The sequence below is a fragment of the Saccopteryx leptura genome, chromosome 1, assembly GCF_036850995.1.
Source record: "Saccopteryx leptura isolate mSacLep1 chromosome 1, mSacLep1_pri_phased_curated, whole genome shotgun sequence".
Classification (NCBI taxonomy): Eukaryota; Metazoa; Chordata; class Mammalia; order Chiroptera; family Emballonuridae; genus Saccopteryx; species Saccopteryx leptura.
In genome coordinates, this window is record NC_089503.1 from 238,086,330 (window position 1) to 238,106,696 (window position 20,367).

The 20,367-nt window shown below is 36.0% G+C and overlaps 1 protein-coding gene across 1 annotated transcript in view; it reads left to right on the forward strand.

Moving 5' to 3' along the window:
- The window catches only part of CTSB (cathepsin B), a 698,317-nt gene that overhangs the window by 104,313 nt on the left and 573,637 nt on the right, over window positions 1–20,367 (forward strand). The window lies entirely within an intron of this gene.

A 20,367-nucleotide genomic window follows, 5' to 3' on the forward strand; every position in this document is an offset into this window, starting at 1 on the left:
ACACACATATATATATAAATATATTGAATATATGTATTGCAATTTTTGTGCTGATTAAATTAGGATCATTTGAAATAGACATCAGACTCATGGCGACATGAGAGGTACTCCTGATCTCTTTCCTTCAAATTTCAACAAATTGAAAAACTATAATGCAATGAAGGAACCTTAGCTGGGTTTGTAGGCGTGCCTGAAAGATCCATGCACCGAATGGACTAATGGTGGGATGGATTGAAAAGGAGAGTGGAAGATAAAATGCACTTGTGGTGGGCTCTGAGGAGAAGGCAAACCTAGTATGACTGGGTTTTTGTTCTCTGATGGGCTACAGGAAGAAGGGAAGCTCAGGCTATTTGGATTTTCTCTGAAAGATACAAGAGGGAACTCAGAATGACTGAGTCTCCTGTCCCAGTAGTGAGTCAGAGGGCAGAGGAAAAGATGAACCAAAGTGACCAGAATGCAGGGTCATAGCCAATGTTCCTGCAGTCTACCTGCAGCCCACACTTGGAAGAGACAGAGAAAACTAAAGTGTGGCCCCCCAGTTTCCCATATCCTGCTTCCCTCATCTCTCAGTACTAACAGTGGCAGAGACAAACACCATAGCTAGCTCTCCAGAGATACTCTCTCCCCTGAAAAACAGAGGTGCTCCATGTCTGGTCCTGGGTCTGTTGAGACATGGGGAGAAGTTCACAGAGGCCTGAGATTGCCATTGCTAGAATCATAAAGGCATTAAACTGAAGATGTGAAGTTCTCACAACATGCCTCACCACCAATGCATCTGCAGCCCTGCCTACATCATTGTGACAGCAGCATCTCAGTGGAGGACAGCCCAGGAACTTCACAGACCTAAAACTTGTAATACAGCAAAACCTATTAGAAGAAATCTCTCAAAATCAAATTTTCTTTTTTCTTTTTTTTCTTCTTATTCTTTTTTCTCTTTTGAATTTCATTTTCTTTAATTTTTATATTTTTACTCTTATTTTTATTGGGTGTTTTGTTTTTGATTTTTTGTTTGTTTGTTTTCAATCTTTTTTGTGGTTTTTCTTCTTATAATAATTTTTCACATTTTTATTGTATTATTTTTAATTTATTTTTTACTATTTTTTTGTTAAGGTTCTTAACATGCCATCAAGGAAGAAGAAATTGAATGGCTACATAAGACAGAGACGTAGTACATAAAGAAAATACAAAGTCTCCAGAAAAAAAATCTTAATTACATGGAAACCTTGGTGTTAAATGATAGAGAATTCAAAATAGAAGTTCTAAAACTGCTCAATAAAATGTGAGAAGACACCAATAAGCAACTTAATAAGCTCAGAAAACAAATTAATGAAAAATATGAACACCTCACCAAGGAGATTAAAACTTTAAAAAGAGGAATGAAGAACTCAATATATGAATTAGAGACTGAGGTAGCAAGTGTAGCTAAAAGAATAAGCCAGATATAGGAAAGAATCAGTGACTTTGAAGATAGGCAATTAGAAAATGTTACAGAGAGAAGAGAAAAGAGACTCACAAATTTTTTTTAAAATGAGAAAGTTCTACAAAAAGTATCTGACTCCATCAGAAAGAGTAATATAAAAATAATGGGTGTATTGGAAGAAGAAGAGAGAGAGAAAGGAATGGAGAGTCTACTCAAAAAGTAATTGATAAGAATTTCCCAAGCCTATGGAAAGAGTTAGAGCTTTGAATCCAAAAAGCAAGCAAAATACTGAGTTACCACAACCCAGACAGACCTACTTTAAGGCACACCATAATAAAATTATCAAAAATCAATGACAAAGAAAGAATCCTCAAGGCAGGTAGGGAAAAGAACATAACATATAAAGGAAAGCCCATTAGTTATCATCAGAGTTCTCAGGAGAAACTCTGCAAGCCAGAAGAGAGTGGACCCCCAAATTCAAAGTATTGAAGGGGAGGAATTACCAGCCAAGAATACTATATTCATCAAAGTTATTTTTCAAATATGAAGAAAATATAAAAACTTTTACAGACATACAGAAGCTAAGAAAATTTATTAACAGAAAACCTCCACTATGGAAATACTCTAGAAGGTTATTTGACCAGACACAAAGAACAAAACAAATCAAAACTATAAGTAAAAGCTTCAACAAAGTCACAATAAAAACAAGGATAATCTATGACAGTGGTTCTCAACCTGTGGGTCACGACCCCGCCGGGGTCGTGACCCACAGGTTGAGAACTGCTGATCTATGACAACAATAACATAAAAAAGGAGAGGATAGCCCTGGCCAGTTGGCTCAGTGGTAGAGCATCGGCCTGGCGTGCAGAAGTCCTGGGTTCAATTCCCGGCCAGGGCACACAGGAGAAGTGCCCATCTGCTTCTCCACCCCTCCCCCTCTCCTTCCTCTCTGTCTCTCTCTTCCCCTCCCGCAGCCAAGGCTCCATTGGAGCCAAGTTGGCCCGGGCGCTGAGGATGGCTCTATGGCCTCTGTCTCAGGCACTAGAATGGCTCTGGTTGCAACAGAGCAATGCCCCAGATGGACAGAGCATGGCTCCCGGGTGGGCGTGCCGGGTGGATCCCGGTCGGGCGCATGTGGGAGTCTGTCTGACTGCCTCCCCGTTTCCAGCTTCAGAAAAATACAAAAAAAAAAAAAAAAAAGGAGTGGATAAAGATCTGCAGTAGCAAAAGGAGATGAAGTGTAGAAGCACTAATAAGACAAAGGACTCTTGTACATATGAACATTTTTCTCTTAATAACCTAATGGTATCCACCCACAAAAAAGCCACTATGGAAATACACACCTTAAAAAAAAAAGAGGAAACAGGGGAAAGATATATGGAATAACACCAAACAAAAAAAACTGACAGAAACAGAAGAGAGGAGCCAAACAAGACACAGAGTTGCCAGAAAACAAAACATAAAGTGGCTATAGGAAAACCTCAAATGTCAATATTTCCCTAAATATAAGTGGACTAAACTCTCCAATGGAGAGGCATAGACTAGCAGATTGGATCAAAAAGCAAAACCCAACCATAAGCTGCCTTCAGCTAAGCTAGAAGGACAAAAGTAGATTCCAAGTGAAAGGTTAGAAAATGATTCTCCAAGCAAATGATATCAAAGGAAAGCAGGTGTAACCATACTCATATCTAACAATGCTGACTTCAAGACAACAAAGGTAACCAGAGACAAAGAGGGACATTTCATAATGATAAAGGAGACAGCATATCAAGAAAACATAACACTTAATATATATGTTCTGAACCAAGGAACACCAAAATATATGACATCTAGTAAATGATCTAAAAATAGAAGCAGACAAAACACAATACTTGAAGATTTCAACACACTATTCAGAGTTTTAGATAAAACATCCTAACAGAAAATCAATAAAGAAATATTGGCCTTAAATGACACACTGAACCAAATGGACATAATAGACATTTATAGAACATTTCATCCCCAAAAGTCAGATTATACATTCTTCTCCAGTGTGCCTGGAACATTCTCAAGGATAGACCATATGTTGAGCTATAGAACTAACATCAACAAATTCAGGAAAATTGAAATTATACCAAGCATATTTTCTGACCATAAGGCTTTGAAATTAGAATTCAACAGTAAAAAGAAGTAAACAAACCCACAAAAAATATGGAAATTAAACAACATACTTCTAAAAAATGACTGGGTCAAAGAAGAAACAAAAGCAGAGATCAAATGATACATACAGACAAATGAAAATGACAACACAACAAATCAAAATTTCTGGGATTCAGCAAAAGCAGTAATAAGAGAGAAGTTTATATCCTTACAGGCTTATATCAAGAAATAAGAGAGAGCCCAAGTATAGCCTAACATCACATCTTAAGGAACTGGAAATAGAAGACCAAAGGTAACCCAAAGTCAGCAGAAGAAAAAGATAGTAAAAATTAGAGCAGACTAAATGAAATAGAGAACAACATCAAAAAAAAAACTATAAAAAAAATTAATACCACAAAGAGCTGGTCCCTTGAAAAGATCAATAAAACTGACAAACCACTGGTTAGACTCACTAAGGAAAGAAGAAGAACTCAAACAAAATCTGAAATGAAAGAGCAGAAATGACCACAGACATCATAGATATACAAAGGATCAGAGAATATTATGAAAGATTATATGCCACCAAATTCAACAACCTAGAGAAAATGGATAAATTCCTTGAACTATACAATCTTCCTAGACTGAGCTATGAAAAAGTGGAAAACCTAAATAGACTTATAAGCAGGAAGAAAATAGAAATAACTATCAAAAACCTCCCAAAAACCAAAAGTCCAGGACCAGATGGCTACATTAGTGAATTCTACCAAACATTCAAATAAAATATGGTACCTGTCTTTCTCAAAGTCTTCCAAAAAATAGAAGAAGTAATACTCCCTAACACATTTTATGAGGCTAACATAACCCTCATACCAAAACCTGGCAAGACCAACACACACAAAAAAATCTACAGATCAATATCTCTAATGAATACAGATGTCAAAAAATCAAATACAGCAACATGTTAAAAAATAATACATCACAATCAAGTGGGATTCATTTCAGGAGTACAAGGATGGTTCAACATATGGAAATCAATCAATGTAATACACCACATCAACAAAACAAAGAACAAAACCCATATGATTCTATCAATAGATGCAGAAAAGACATTTTATAAGACACTACATCCCTTTATGTTTAAAACACTCAATAACAGCAAATCCCAAAGGGGAAGTGGGAGGGGCTGGCAATGGAGGACAATGAGGTGCAGATGAGGGAATTATATTGAATGGGACACTTGAATTCATGTTAACACAATAAATTAAAATTAATAAAACATTTTTAAAAACACTCAATAAAATTGGAATAGAAGGAAAGTACATGAACATAATAAAGATCATATATGACAAACCATCAGTTAATATCATATTAAATGGTGAAAAAAGTGAAGGCTTTTCCTCTAACATCAGAAATAAGACAAGGCTGTCCACTTTCTCCACTCTTATTCAACATAGTTCTGGAAATTTTAACCAGAGCAATCAGGCAAGAGAAACAAACAAAAGGCATCTGTATTGGGAAAGAAGAAGTAAAGATATCACTTTTTGCAGATGACATGATCTTGTACATAGAAAACCCCAAAGATTCCACCAAAAAAACTATTAGAAACAATAACACAATACAGTAAAGTTAGAGGATACAAAATCAATATACAAAAGTTTATTGCTTGTCTATACACCAATCATAAAACTTTGGAAACTGAACTCAAGAAAACAATTCTTTTTACAATTGAAACAACAACAACAACAAAATACCTAGGAATAAACTTAACAAAGGATGTGAAAGACCTATACACTGAAAATGACAAAACATTATTGAAAGAAATTGAAAAAAACATAATGAAATGAAAAAATATTCCATATTCATGAATAAGAAGAATCAACATAGCTAAAATGGCCATACTGCCCAAGCAATATACAAATTTAATGCAGTCCCCATCAAAATCCCAAAGTCATTTTTTAAAGTAACAGAACAAAATATTACCAGGTTTATATGGAACCATAAGAAACCCCGAATAGCCAAAGCAATCCTGAAATAAAAGAATAAAGCTAAAGGTATCACACTACCTGACTTCAAATTATACTATAAAGCCACAATAATCAAAACATCATGGTACCGGCAGAAAAACAGATATACAGGCCAATGCAACAGAATCGAGAGTCCAGAAATAAAACTACATATATATGGACAAATTATCTTTGACAAAGAAGCCAAAAACACACAATGAAAAAAAAAGCCTGATATGATAAATGGTATTGGGAAATTGGAAAGCCACATACAAAAGAATGAAACTTGACTACAGTTTGTACCCATGAACAAAAATTAATTAAAAGTAGATCAAAAACCTAAATATAAGATCTGAAACAATAAATTACACAGAAGAAAACATAAGTACTAAACTCATGGACCTTGGCCATAGAGAACATTTTATGAATTTGACTCCAAAGGCAAGGAAAGAAAGGCAAAAATAAATGAATAGGATTATACCAAATTAAAAAGCTTCTGCACTGCAAAGGAAACTGACAACAAAACAAATAGGCAGCCAACAAAATGAGATATGATATTTGCAAACAACAGCTCTGATAAGTGGTTATTATCCAAAATATATAAAGAACTCAGAAAGCTCAGCAACAAACGAGCAAAAATCCAATTAAAAATGGGGAAATGACCTGAACAAACACTTCTCCCACAAGTACACACAAATGGCCAACAGATATATAAAAAGATGCTCACTAGTTATTTGAGAAATAAATGCAAGTCAAAACTACAATGAGATACCACCTTACACCTGTTAGATTGGCTATTATCAACAAGACAGGTAATAACAAGTGTTGGAGAGACTGTGGAGAAAAAGGAACCTTCAGTGGAATGCAAATTAATAGAACCATTATGGAAGAAAGTATGATAGTTCCTCAAAAAATCAAGAATAGAAAGAATTATCATATGACCCAGCAATCCCTCTACTGGGTATCAACCCGAAAACTCAAAAACATTGGTACATAAACATACATGCACCCCCATGTTCATCGTAGCATTATTCACAGTGGCCAAGACATGGAAACAACCAAAGTGTCCCTCAGTAGAAGATTGGTTAAAGATGTGGTAAATATGTACAATGAAATACCACTCAGCCATAAGAAATGATGACATAGTGACATTTACGACGATATGGATGAACCTTGAGAACATTATACTGAGTAAAACAAGTAAATCAGAAAAAGCTAAGAACTGTATGGTTTTACACATAGGTGGGATATAAAACTGAGAATCATGGACACAGATAAAAGTAAAGTAAGTGGTTACCAGGAGAAGGTGGATGTGAGGGAGGGGGATTGAGAGGTGGTGAGGGGAGGGTGTAAAGAGGGACAAATATAAGGTAACAAAAAATGATTTGACTTTGAATGATGAACACACCACACAATCAACTGTTCAAATGCTATAGAAATGTTTACCTGAAACCTATGTACTCTTATTTATCAATTGCACCCTATTAATGTTAATTTTCTAAATAAAAATTTTAAAAAATTAGTATCATTTAATAAAATACCAAGTAATATTACTTTGTTACCTAAGTGGAAGTTTGAAATACAGGGTGTAGTAAAAGTAGGTTTACAGATGTTCGTATGGAAAATAATAAAATAATTATTAAATAATAGTACCCAAATAAAACTGTGTTTCATGTACTCACAATTGTAAACCTACTTTTGCCACACCCGGTATTTTGCCATTGAGAAAAACTAACAGAAATATTTTATTCAACTAATGATGCAAAAAGGACTTTTTAATAAAAGCCAACTCAATGTATCCTTGCAAACTTTAATTTGATTTATACAGGAAAGCCTCTCTATAGTTATAACATATACTTTGAGTTGATTTTAGTTTTTCCATCTTTTCTGCAATTACAGAAAGGAGATCGGCCATTATGCCTCATGAAAGCTGCTTGTCCATGCTCTGGTGCGTGCAGTGCTCACATGGAGGGACTGGTCAGTGATTTGGACACCTGTCCTCCATGTTGCTCTACTGGTGGCAAGTTAACAGCCAGGGCAGGGCCATTCACCAAAGCAGGATTATATTCTTTTTTTTTTTTTCCTTTTTAATGATGGGGTAAAATTAGGAGCAAAAGTGTGTTTTTTAGGTGCTCGACAATTAAAAAAACAATTTCCTTGGTTTCTTAGTGAGATAATAACTATCAGCACTCGGTAAGTGCCAAGCATTGCAGTAAAGAGTTTGATGGTAAAGTATCACTTAATCAATATCATTTGCAATTTATAGAGGAGACAGTAGAGCCTTACGGGGATATGCAATTTGCCAACTCTTACCCAGCTAACAAGTGCCATAGTCAGGATTTGAACTTCAGGCTGCTGAGTGCAAAGCTTGTGCTTTTAATCATTCTACCAAAGGTTTCCACAGTGTAGATCTGGCTCTAGGGAGACTGATTGTAATGTGTACTTTGACCCATGTGGACCTTGCTGCTTTATAAGCTCTGGGATGTCACAGCCTTGAGAGGGTGATGTTTTCCACAAGGAGGTTGGCAACATCGGTAAGCAGGCCACCATCTTTATGTGCTTTGCAGTAACAGATACAAGTGTGCTATACGAAGGAGGAAAGCATATGTGAAACTCTCCGCAGTAATTAGGCCCTTTCAAAGCTTTACTATATTAAGGTGAGAAGAAGGAATACACACAGTCCTAGTTGAAAGCTGGAGGCAAAGGAGGATTAATAGTAAGATGATAGAATCTTCATTGTTTCGGTTGTTTGGATTTGTCACATTCACATATTATAATGAATAAGTGATATAATAGTACTCCCCCCCCCCCCCCCAGTAATCTGTTAAGTCTAAGTTATTAAAGGAAGCACATAGTGGCTTTCCTGCCCAGGCAGGGGGATTAACCCAGGGGCATTCCTCATAATGAACAGAATAAGCCTGGATCAGGATCCGTAGCCACCACTAACTAGGTCAGCTTCTAGATTTTATTTTCAGCACATGACTAGATCCACAAAGTTATGCTGTAAGGCTGGGTGAGTCATGGTTCATTAGCTGATAGTCATTCTGTTGCTAGAACTTTTTATCCTGCAAATGTCAAATTTAGAGTGCTCAAAAATCCCCAGAGTTAAGAATGAGTTCCCAATAAAACTCAGCATTTACATGGATTAACAAGAGAGGAAGCACTCTCCAGAGAACTAAAATGCTTTCGTTTGATAAAGTATGGGCAGTTTGAAACAAGCAGACAGGTGGCATTTTCAATTATCTTTCTTTGTAGCAAAATGTTAAGCCTCGGTGTGTAGTCAATATCTAGATTGCCTCCTTACTATTTAAGTCTGCCACTTTAAACTGTTTCATTCATCTTCAGTGGCATTATATTATATGGAAGATTGTTCAGATTTTTCACAAGAAAAATTCTCTTATTTAAGATATTTCCTTCATTTTTGTGCTTCTAAAATAAAAGGCACTAATTTTTTTAAAAGATACTAAGACCTTTCATGACTAGCCATATGTTATATTTAGTCATCATAAAATATTGATTAAAAATAGTTTCCGGACTGATTACTAAGTCATCTATTGTATTCAACAACATCTACCACATACATAGTTTAAGCCCTGACAGAGAAAGACATTTGCATATGGAAGCATCTGATAAAATGCTTATATTATTCTCCAAATAATACAGAACTATAATTCTTTTTTTAAAAATCGAATTTATTGGCTGACACTGGTTAACAAAATTATACAGCTCTCAGGCACACAATTCTATAACACATCATCTGTACAAAGTGTTCACCACTCCCAGAAATATCATTCTTATCTCTGACCTTGACCAAAGAAATTTTATTGTTTTATTGCTCACAATTGTGGATGTATTCTGGTTTCTGGTTTTTCTGGTTTTCTTTAGCTTGCTTCTTTTGGGTTCCTCATTTGGTCAGGAAAGATACCGTTAACACTATGAAAATACTTACCTCAAGATGCCATCATCTAAAAAATCAGCCATGCAAAAACTATCAAATTAGATTTTATGAAATAACAAGTGTGAGGGCCATATCTTTTTGCTGAGACCATCAGGAACAATATGGAATGGTCACACTCTCTTTGGAGCTCTTGTGAAGATCTCCATATTTATCTAGGTTGACTCCTTGGCAGAAAATCGGAGAAAGAGACCATGAAGTGTGCACACCTGTACTATTAAGCAAAAGATTACTTACATCAATTCATTTGGGCAAGTTTGTGGGTATTGTTTTCAATGTACTGTATGTGTTGCAGCATAAAAGAGATTCAGAGATACTGAATCTACTTAGAGCTCAGGCACCCTTTGCAACTCCGCTGTAGCAGGTGAAGAGCATATAACCTTTTCTTCTTATGTTTTCAGCCTTCTCTCAATTTATAATATCCTGCCATGCACATGCCATGGACACTCATGGTTCCTTCATGACCATGTCATAAACAAGATTTCTTCTGGAAGAAATCTGTCCTCCATACCCTCACCATTGAGGAGAGATGGAGGCTGATCATTTTGAACATGTCACAGAAAAATTAAAATCAGAAGGATATCTTATCTGGTGATCACTCTGTAAGTTATATACATGTCTAATCACTATGTTTTATACTTGAAACAAATATAATATTTTACATCAATAGTAACTGAAAAACATTCAGAAGGATATCAAGTTCTCATTCATCTCTTTAAAAATAATGTAAAACAAAAATAATTTTATTTAAAAAATAAAAACTATTTTATCAATAAACAAGTATTTTACATTCATTTTTATTACTTATCCATATGCAAAAATGTTGCATATAATTATAACCAAAATGCATGTTTATTAATTGAGGAGCCATAATTTATTTGAACATTCTCACAGTGTTAGACTTGCAATTTTAAATGAGATTTTGCTCTAATGGAAACTGCTAATAGTAACAGTTTTGTTTTTTTAATATTGACAACTTTATGCATAAAGATATTTGGCTTCCTTAAAATAAAATATTCAGGAGAAGGATTAATAAATTTCAGTAAAAATAATTTTAATTTCTTTTGAGACAATTTTGAAAATAACTACCTGAATTTACTATGCTTCAAGCAGTGTGTGAATCTTCTGGTTTCACCACATGATGGTTAGTTAATATTTGAGTATTGCCATTTTGCAGTCATTCACCAAATATTTATTTTAATAGTCTGGGATGCATCAGTGAACAAAAGTAACCCAAAACATCTGTCTTATTTAGTATAGGCTAAAATTGTCCAGATAATTGTTTCAAATTTACATTCTATTAATCACTCACGAGGATGGACATTTATCTCTGTTTACAATTCTCATTTCTTTATGTGATTTCTACTTATATATTCTGGAGTCAGTCTTCAAAGCAGAGATTCCTTGGCCAGTTGGCTTCCGTGACCTAAATAAATTGCTCTAACATTTCATGCAAGTCAAGATTATGGACAGTCACCTCAGTTTTGTATGCTCTAATCCAGGCACCTGGTGGTAAACATTGCTAGTAATGCCTCACAGCTAGTCATCACGTCCAGAAAGCATGTGCTGAGGCACTGTGATAAGGAATGTTTGCAGCCATGGTATCAATCATCCAGAAGAATCCACAATACTAGGCTCTCATAACCTGTTCTGTCAGCCTTTGGAATTCACCAAACATGTGGAGTGGATTAAAGAAGTGGTGTAGACTTCAACAGCTTAAAAATATCCAATTCTGCCACATTTTCTCCTGTCTTTTCTACTCATGTTGAGTTATTTGGTTGTCATGTTAGAGGAGCTTGAGCTATTCCTCCACTGAGTCATATAATATAGCCTGGGTGTGGCTTCCAAGGAAAAGGGCACTGCCTGAAAAGCCGTGTTATGCAATACGGGATCTGTATTGATGGAAGGATGGCAACAGCTCCTTGTCAGATGGTTTTGCCTCAGTTGATTTGACTGTGAGGTTTTAAAGAATAAGGAATAAGTGCCCAGGGCATAGAGCTTTAAAATGAGTACAATTATATGCCATCATTTTGATGACAGAAAAAGCCCTAGGGGCCAATATTTAAGTTTGGGCAAATGATTCTGCCCAACATTTCTCTCAGTCTAAAGCATCCCTAGGCTTACATATATTTTATGAAATAGCAAGTCCACAGAAAAATCCACTGTAACCTCTATGATCAATTTCATGCAAAAAGTCAGCCACCATCCATATGACAAACCTCCTGTAAACACAAGACAAGAGACCACTAAATAGAATCTGAATCTACCGTATTCCTTTAGTAGATTTGAGAGTTGTGTTTACACTGTTAAGCATTGTTCTTGTCTTGTTTTTAACTGGCAAAATGTGATCTTTTAAAATAAAAATTTTCTAATTTCTTTGTCCAGTGTCATAACTTAATATTTTATGCCTGGTTCAGCGACTTCTGATTTTCTGTTGCCCCTTGTTTCTTGGGACTTTGCCTCTTCTTTTGCCTATAAAGATGTTTTTTAGTTCCTTTGAATGGATAGCTCCTGATCACTGTCAAGTATGACTACCCCTGGAAAGGTTTTACTTTCTTTTCTTCCTCCCCAGCTTTATTGAATACACTTGACATATAGCATTGTTAGCCCTGGCTGGATAGCTCAGTTAGTTGGAGCACTGTCTTGATCACAAAGATTACTGGTTCAATCCCCGGTCAGGGCACATACAGAAACAGAATGGCATTTCTGTCTTTCTCACACCCTAAAATCAATAAGTAAGTTTTTTTTAAAAAAACATTGTGTAAGTTTAAGGTATATAACATGATGATTTGATACATGTGTAGTATTGCAAAATGATTATCAAGATAAGACTATTACCTGACATAGTTACTATTTTTTTGTGGAGAGAACTTCTATAATTTACCCTCTTAGGAACTTCTAAGTATACAACAGAGTATTGTTAACTATAGTCACCAAAACTTACTCATTTTATATTGGAAGTTTGTACACTTTGACCAACATCTCCCAAATTCCCTCAACCCCCAACCCTAGTAACCACCAATCTACTCTGTTTCTATGAGTTTGGCTTTTTTAGATTCCACGTATAAGTGGGATCATACAGTCTTTACCTTTTTCATCTGATTTATTTCACAATGCCCTTATGGTTTTCCATATTATCACCAAAGGCTGGATTTCTATCTTTTTTTTTCTTTCTCTCTCTTTCATTTAATGGCTCTATGATACTTCACTGTACATATAGACTGTATTTTCTTTACCCATTCATCCATCACAGACATTTTCTATGTCTTGCCTATTGTGAAAAAAGCTGCAAAGAACATGAGGGAGCAGATATCGATTTGGGATAGTGATTTCATTTTTTTCAGATATATACATGAAGTGAGATATTAGCTCATATAGTAGTTTTCTTTTTAATTTTTTGAAAAAAACTCTATGCTATTTTCAGTAATGGCTGTACTAATTTATATTCTTTAGAAAGGTTTTTCAAATTCTTTCTTTTTGCTCTGTCCCCTTCAGCTAACGGCTTTCATAGGATTTACTACATTACACTATATTTTAATATTTTATTCTCTTGTCTCTTTCTCTTATTACACTGAGTAACATGAAGGAAGGTAATATTTGTTTTATTGATACGTTTCTAATAGTGCTTGGCATCTGTTCAATTCTTTTTTTTTTTTTTGTATTTTTCTGAAGCTGGAAACAGGGAGAGACAGTCAGACAGACTCCCGCATGCGCCCGACCGGGATCCACCGGCACACCCACCAGGGGGCGACGCTCTGCCCACCAGGGGGCGATGCTCTGACCAGAGCCACTCTAGCGCCTGGGGCAGAGGCCAAGGAGCCATCCCCAGCACCCGGGCCATCTTTGCTCCAATGGAGCCTCGCTGCGGGAGGGGAAGAGAGAGACAGAGAGGAAGGAGAGGGGGAGGGGTGGAGAAGCAGATGGGCGCCTCTCCTATGTGCCCTGGCTGGGAATCGAACCAGGGACTTCTGCACGCCAGGCCATCGCTCTACCACTGAGCCAACTGGCCAGGGCGGCATCTGTTCAATTCTTGACAAAAATTAGTTGGATGAATGAATCACAGAAAGAAAGCAAAAGATCTAAGAACTTTCTAAGAATAGAGACATTTGCAAAATTGAGGGAGCAAAGGGTGAATGATTGTTTTATGTTAACAATGATCTTTTTGATGTTAACAAAAAGAGAGTACAGTGCTAAATGATTGGCAGCTCTTATTTGAATCTTGTCTTCATTTTCTTACAGACTTTTTAAACAAATCTTCTGTGCTACCATCATTCATTAGCTGCTTTGTGAATCTCTACAATTTAGCATTGTACTTAAAATGAACAGGGAGTCATATAATCTTTGACTGTTTGATGTTTTTGTAATTGATTGGTCCATTGTTATGCATTTAGGAAATTCAAATATGCAGTTTAATTATCCAAATAGTACTTCCCTGATTGGTTGGAATTCTGTGTTTTCACTGGTCATTATGGAGCTGCTCTGATGTTCTGATTGGTTGGTAAAGATGTAAATGAGAATAGAGCTGCACAGATCTGATTGGATGGGACAGGCCTCTGCCCATTGGTCAAAATACTATTCCAAGAACTCTTTTATAAGGGTCAGTTCAGATAGGAAGGAAAGCAGTGCAGGAGCCTTGACAGCTCAGTCTGCTACTTTGCCCTATATACAGTGCATATGAGACGACTCTGTAAACAATGGCTGCTAGACTGATTATGAATTTGAGCCTATTTCACCAAAGGAGTCTTTTTAGCAGGTATATTCTTTCTCGGGGTCAAAAGTAGGAAATGACATACCTACTCTGTTAGTAAATACACAAATAACTGTTAAAATTATGGTTAAGATGTTGGACTGAAGCTGCATTTATAATGCAGTATTAATGGAGTGAATACTAATAGAAATGTTCAAAGAATATAATGAAACATTTCAAAGAAAAATAAATACAAATACCTAATAAACAGAAAAATGTTTATTAATACATTCCATTAATACGTAGACATTAAAACAACTTTTTTTTTCTCTCTTTCTCAGAAAGGCAAAACTTACCGAGATTGCTGATCTATTTATTTAATTGATAATCTTGGTGAGAATGTTGGTGAACAGGTAGGTATTCTGATACATTGATGATGGGAGGTTAAAGTGCTGCAGTATTTCTGGTGAACAATTTAGCAATACCTACAAAAAATAAAAATGTACATTACCTGTCTTCCAGCAATCTCATTATTAACATTTTTTTCTGTGTACATATATATGAAAATGTTTGCCAATACACAGGTAAAAAATCTTCATTGAACATAGTTTGTTAAAGAAAGTAATTAAACCAATAACAGAAATGTTCATCAGTAAGTAAATGAGTAAATAAGTCGATATCTGTTACAGAATAATTTCCAATTATTAAAAAGAAAAAAGTAGATCCATGTATACTTGAGTATACATATATATACATATATAGAGTATATTTTTTATTTGGTGGAGTGACTGCTAGAACTATAGCTTAAAAGTAAAAGTCACTGACTGATGAGCACTTATCATCTTTGTCATCATGTAACTGGGAATAAACATGCCATATTACTGATTTACTGACATTAGTCTGAGTAGCCATAATATAGTGCCAAGTAAGAATGTAGTAACAAAGTAAGCATATAAAAGAATATAAAAGAATTTCTGTAAAGTGTTAAATCCAGTTTGTTACTCTTATAATTATAATTCCATACAACTAGTTTGGAAATCACAGTTATGTATTCTGTAACAAATCATAAGTCTATAATCAATCCTGTTGCTTTCACCTCTGGCCAAGCTCTCATTGCAGTTAAAAGTCCTGTTCCCCCTCATACACTGTTGGTGGGAATGTAAAGTAGTACAACCATTATGGAAGAAAGTATGGTGGTTCCTCAAAAAACTGAAAATAGAACTACCTTATGACCCAGCAATCCCTCTACTGGGTATATATCCCAAAAACTCAGAAACATTGATACGTAAAGACACATGCAGCCCCATGTTTATTGCAGCATTGTTCACAGTGGCCAGGACATGGAAACAACCAAAAAGCCCATCAATAGATGACTGGATAAAGAAGATGTGGCACATATACACTATGGAATACTACTCAGCCATAAGAAATGATGACATCGGAACATTTACAGCAAAATGGTGGGATCTTGATAACATGATACGAAGCGAAATAAGTAAATCAGAAAAAAACAGGAACTGTATTATTCCATACGTAGGTGGGACATAATAGTGAAACTAAGAGACATTTATAAGAGTGTGGTGGTTACGGGGGGGGAGGGGGGAATGGGAGAGGGATAGGGGGTGGGGAGGGGCACAAAGAAAACAAGATAGAAGGTGACAGAGGACAATCTGACTTTGGGTGGTGGGTATGCAACATAATTGAACGACAAGATAACCTGGACTTGTTATCTTTGAATATATGTATCCTGATTTATTGATGTCACCCCATTAAAAAAAATAAAATTATATAAAAAAAAAAAAAAAAAAAAAAAAAGTCCTGTTCCCCTCTGGCTGATGCATATCAAGAGTTAACATCCAAACAAGAAAAATAAGCATAAGCTCCTGCTCTTCTCACTCCCACTATGCTGGGGCTTGCAGTTCTGATTCTCACTTGCTCATAGCCAAAGGGTACAGCTTGACCGTGGGAATCTGTGGACACTTGTTACATGAAACAAAAATCCTATTTTATAAGTTAATTACTAGCTTCAATCCTGTAAGAATCAAAGGAATGGACTTTGACTTTTAGATATGCAGCCCCAGAAGAAGCTTGGCCTCCAATTCGTTATCTGAACAAATTGTGCTGAATCCCCTCAGTAAAGAACTCTCAATTCCCTCCTTTGGGTTCTTTTATTCTATTTTTGTTCATTCCCCCTCCTTCTCTTTTCTTACAAAAATCTTTGCCTGCACTAAGAGAGGGAGACTGGTTTTTGAGAACAGGAGACCCCCATCTTCTCAGGTTGCCTGCACTTGAATAAACCTCATTCTTTCTCACCAGCACCTGCATCATGTAATTGATTTTCATGGTGACAGGCAACCAGACCCAACGGTCATTTTTTCTGGTTTCAACCACTTGTCCTGGCCAATTTTTATAGTAAATATCCTGGGTTTAGTGGGCAAATTGCTGTTCCACCCAGATTTCTTGCATATCTGCTTTTGATCTCTCTGAGAGCTGGAAGCACGCACTGAGATGCTATTCAGTGGCCAGGACTCCCCTGTAGAGAACTTCTCTGTGACTACTGGAGCTGGTTTGCCAGCAGATTTAGAGTGAAAGTGCCTGGAAGGTTGCTACTGGGCCTCTGACTGCTATTAAATGATGACTGCTGGGTAGAAAAGTTTATGAATGCTGATTTCCTTAACTCTAGTTGGAACACTTCTGAGGTGTAACTTATATTCCATTTGGTAGATGGGATCAGGCTGAGGCCAGTCCAGCTGTGGGACCCATACCTGTGGTTACATCTTTGCTTGTCATGTGTAAAGCTATTTGTAAACATTCTCGGATGTTAGACTTTTGAATGCAGGACTTATGAGTTATGTACCTCTGCATGACCCATGAAACAGCAGAATAATTTACACCAGGGGTCCCCAAACTACGGCCCGCGGGCCACATGCGGCCCCCTTAGGCCATTTATCTGGTCCCCGCCGCACTTCTGGAAGGGCACCTCTTTCATTGGTGGTCAGTGAGAGGAGCATAGTTCCCATTGAAATATTGGTCAGTTTGTTGATTTAAATTTACTTGTTCTTTATTTTAAATATTGTATTTGTTCCCGTTTTGTTTTTTTACTTTAAAATAAGATATGTGCAGTGTGCATAGGAATTTGTTCATAGTTTTTTTTATAGTCCGGCCCTCCAATGGTCTGAGGGACAGTGAACTGGCCCCCTGTGTAAAAAATTTGGGGACCCCTGATTTACACACAAAAAGAATTTATTCCATAAATAAATAATTAATTATGTAGTTTTTTGTTTTACTTTTTTTTTTGCCCCCAAGGATGGCTAGATGGTTTTTGTTTTGTTGTGATTATGGCCACTTTTTTTCTTGCTTATTCCTTTCTGTAAATTATGACCTGGATTTGTTGGCCAGCTTGCTGAAATGAGTGGTGCACCACTTTGCCACCAGTGAACATATGACCTGAAACCAGACCTTACCCTACTTGGTCTGTCCTCAAATAGATGGAGCTACTTTGTCATAATTAGGAGAGTTGAGACAAAGATTCTCTCCTTGACCAAACTCTAACATGACTTCTAGCAGCCTAAGACTGTGTCCCTGGGATGACCTAACCCCCTTGAGTTCCTCTCTGGAAAGCTCAAGGCTACCAACATTTAACACGTGTTCTAGCTAACACCTGAGGATAGGCCCCAGACCTCCCTGTCTTAGAGCATTTGTTAAAAAATAAACTTACTATTGTAAATTCTTCCTCTGTCCCTTTGAGGTATATATGTATCTCCTACAACCAAGGACAGTCATTTTCAAGGACTTGAAAGCCATTCCTTTGAAATGCAATCCCCAGGAAGGATAGGGCCCCTGTCTCCTAGTCTTTATGGGAGGGTAGGGGCATAATTCATTAAGTGCTAGTTAGCAGGCACGGATGGAACAAATGGCATTGACATTGACCTCTTACCCAGTTTTTCGTGATTTTTCACCTCCCCCACCCCCAACACACACATGGCTGGGGACTCTACTCACTTCCTCTTCCTCTCTGCTCACTTCCCCTCCCTCTGGGCATCTCCGTACACATTGAAATAAAGCTTAGTTTACACTGAACTCTTCCTTACTGCAGTGGTATCACTAAACAAAATCTGTCTTTATGCCTTTAATTAGCATCAAGCTTTATCTTTGACAACCCTTCTCTAACTTGTGGAAAATAATTTGCTTTATTGCTATTTAGGGTAAGCTGTAAGATCCCTTGATAGAATACCTGCATTTTTGCTTTCTATTTATGGTCCTTTGCAAATACTAAGTGTCCATGTTTACCTTGTTTTAGATCTGTCCTGTTGTCCAAACATGATTAATCTACTTACCTTCCAGTTACAGGTTTGCACAACTCTGAAATATTGGAAGTAAAAATATTTTTCTCTCCCATTGAGCATCAGGACCACCATCTGACACTATTTAACAAGTTGTTCTGTCCATAGTTTTAAGGTCTGTATATGTTTTCTATTTTTAAAACTAATTGTTTTGGTGCTTAAGATATGTAGGCCATTTGTTAGGTAGTTACAAGATATTTAGGATGACTATTTCATCTCTAAAACCCAACATTTCAACAACAAGAAATAAATAAAACCCAATATTTTAAATGTAATAAAATTAGATTTTCTTTATATTATTATTTAGATTATTATTAATATGCAATAGACACGATTTCTAAATGTAATAATGTTAGATTTGTTTTGTCAACATAAATACATGTATTTGCAATATTTGATAACATAGCCCAAGCAGAATATTTATGTAGTGTTAAGTAGGTATATATGTTTGGCTATGTTTTATTTTGGTGTGGAGGTAAGCAGAAAAGAACTTGTTAAGTGTTAGGATTTACTATATATAATAACAGATCTATTTATTATTTACCTGCAATGTGTCAGGAACTTTATGTATGATATTTAATCCTTACCACAAAAGTGCACGGTGGGCAATAAATTTCCAATTTCAAAATGAAGTGAGACTTCAACATAATGTAAAATGGAATTTAAACCTAAGTCTGTGTCATTCTTAAATTTGTGCTCTTTCTACTGTACCATGCTTCACCTATGTACGGTGGACGGTTTGAAAAAGAAAAATCGTTTTGCTGAAGTACTCTTACGAATTGTCTGTCATTATCAACAACACCGCAAAAAAATGTACAGGAAAATCTCCAACTCACACTTAGAGACAAAAAAAAAAAAAAAAAAAGAAAGAAAATTTATGTGCTGTTGCTTAATAAATAATACAGTCAAAATAACTTCAAAAAATTTCACTAGGTTCTAGGATGATGCTGTTTACTCCAAATTCAGAGTTCCAAGGGACTGTAAAGAAAGATGAAAACTTGTCTGTTTTGCACATTAAGAATGAATATTTCCCATACTATTTTTTAATGTTGTAAAGAACTTTCCTGGGAAGTACAATAAAACTATATAAACAAAGGAAAGACAGCTGCACAAAAGGAAATTGGCAGGAAAATATAATAAAAACATAAATATCTTCCATAAATACAAGTTAAATATTTGAACTTGTTAAATTATAACTTTTTTACAGTAGTTAATTTGTTTTTATTTATCTCTTTGTCCAATTTACTGCTAGAATGGAAATAACTCTCTTTCTCTCTCTCTCTTTTAGTGTATTTCTTATTTTTGCCTCTGCTGTGACTTCGAGCTCTCTGTAGCTAAATTACAGTAACATTTAATATGCACTGTATCAGGGTTTACTCTATAGTCTCTAAGCTAACTGTGACATAAGCATTTTTTTCAAATTAGTAACTAGATTTTATATCTCCGAAAACTTCTAAATTACTGATAGCGCATAATCTTATAAATCAGATTAAATTTAGAATCCAGAGTGAGAACTCTTTTTGACTTTAAAAGTAAACATAACTCTGTATGATTGCAGAGCTTCTCATTTTGGCTTTGTAGGGGAAGAAAAAAACATCTTTTTCTTCTATCCATCTTAGGCTCATTAACTGGAGCCTTACACATTACACTGGCAAAAGATGATGACCAAGAGAAAAACTGTGGGTCAAATAAGTTTGTAAATATGATATACAGGTTTGCTTGCTTATAGTTTGCATTGGGTGTGGGGGGCAGGCTGTAAGCAGGCAGTGTTGTTATACCCTAAGGCTTAGTTTTAAGACTAAGGCTTTCCCACCCTAAGTGACTTTGTATCAGAGACTTCC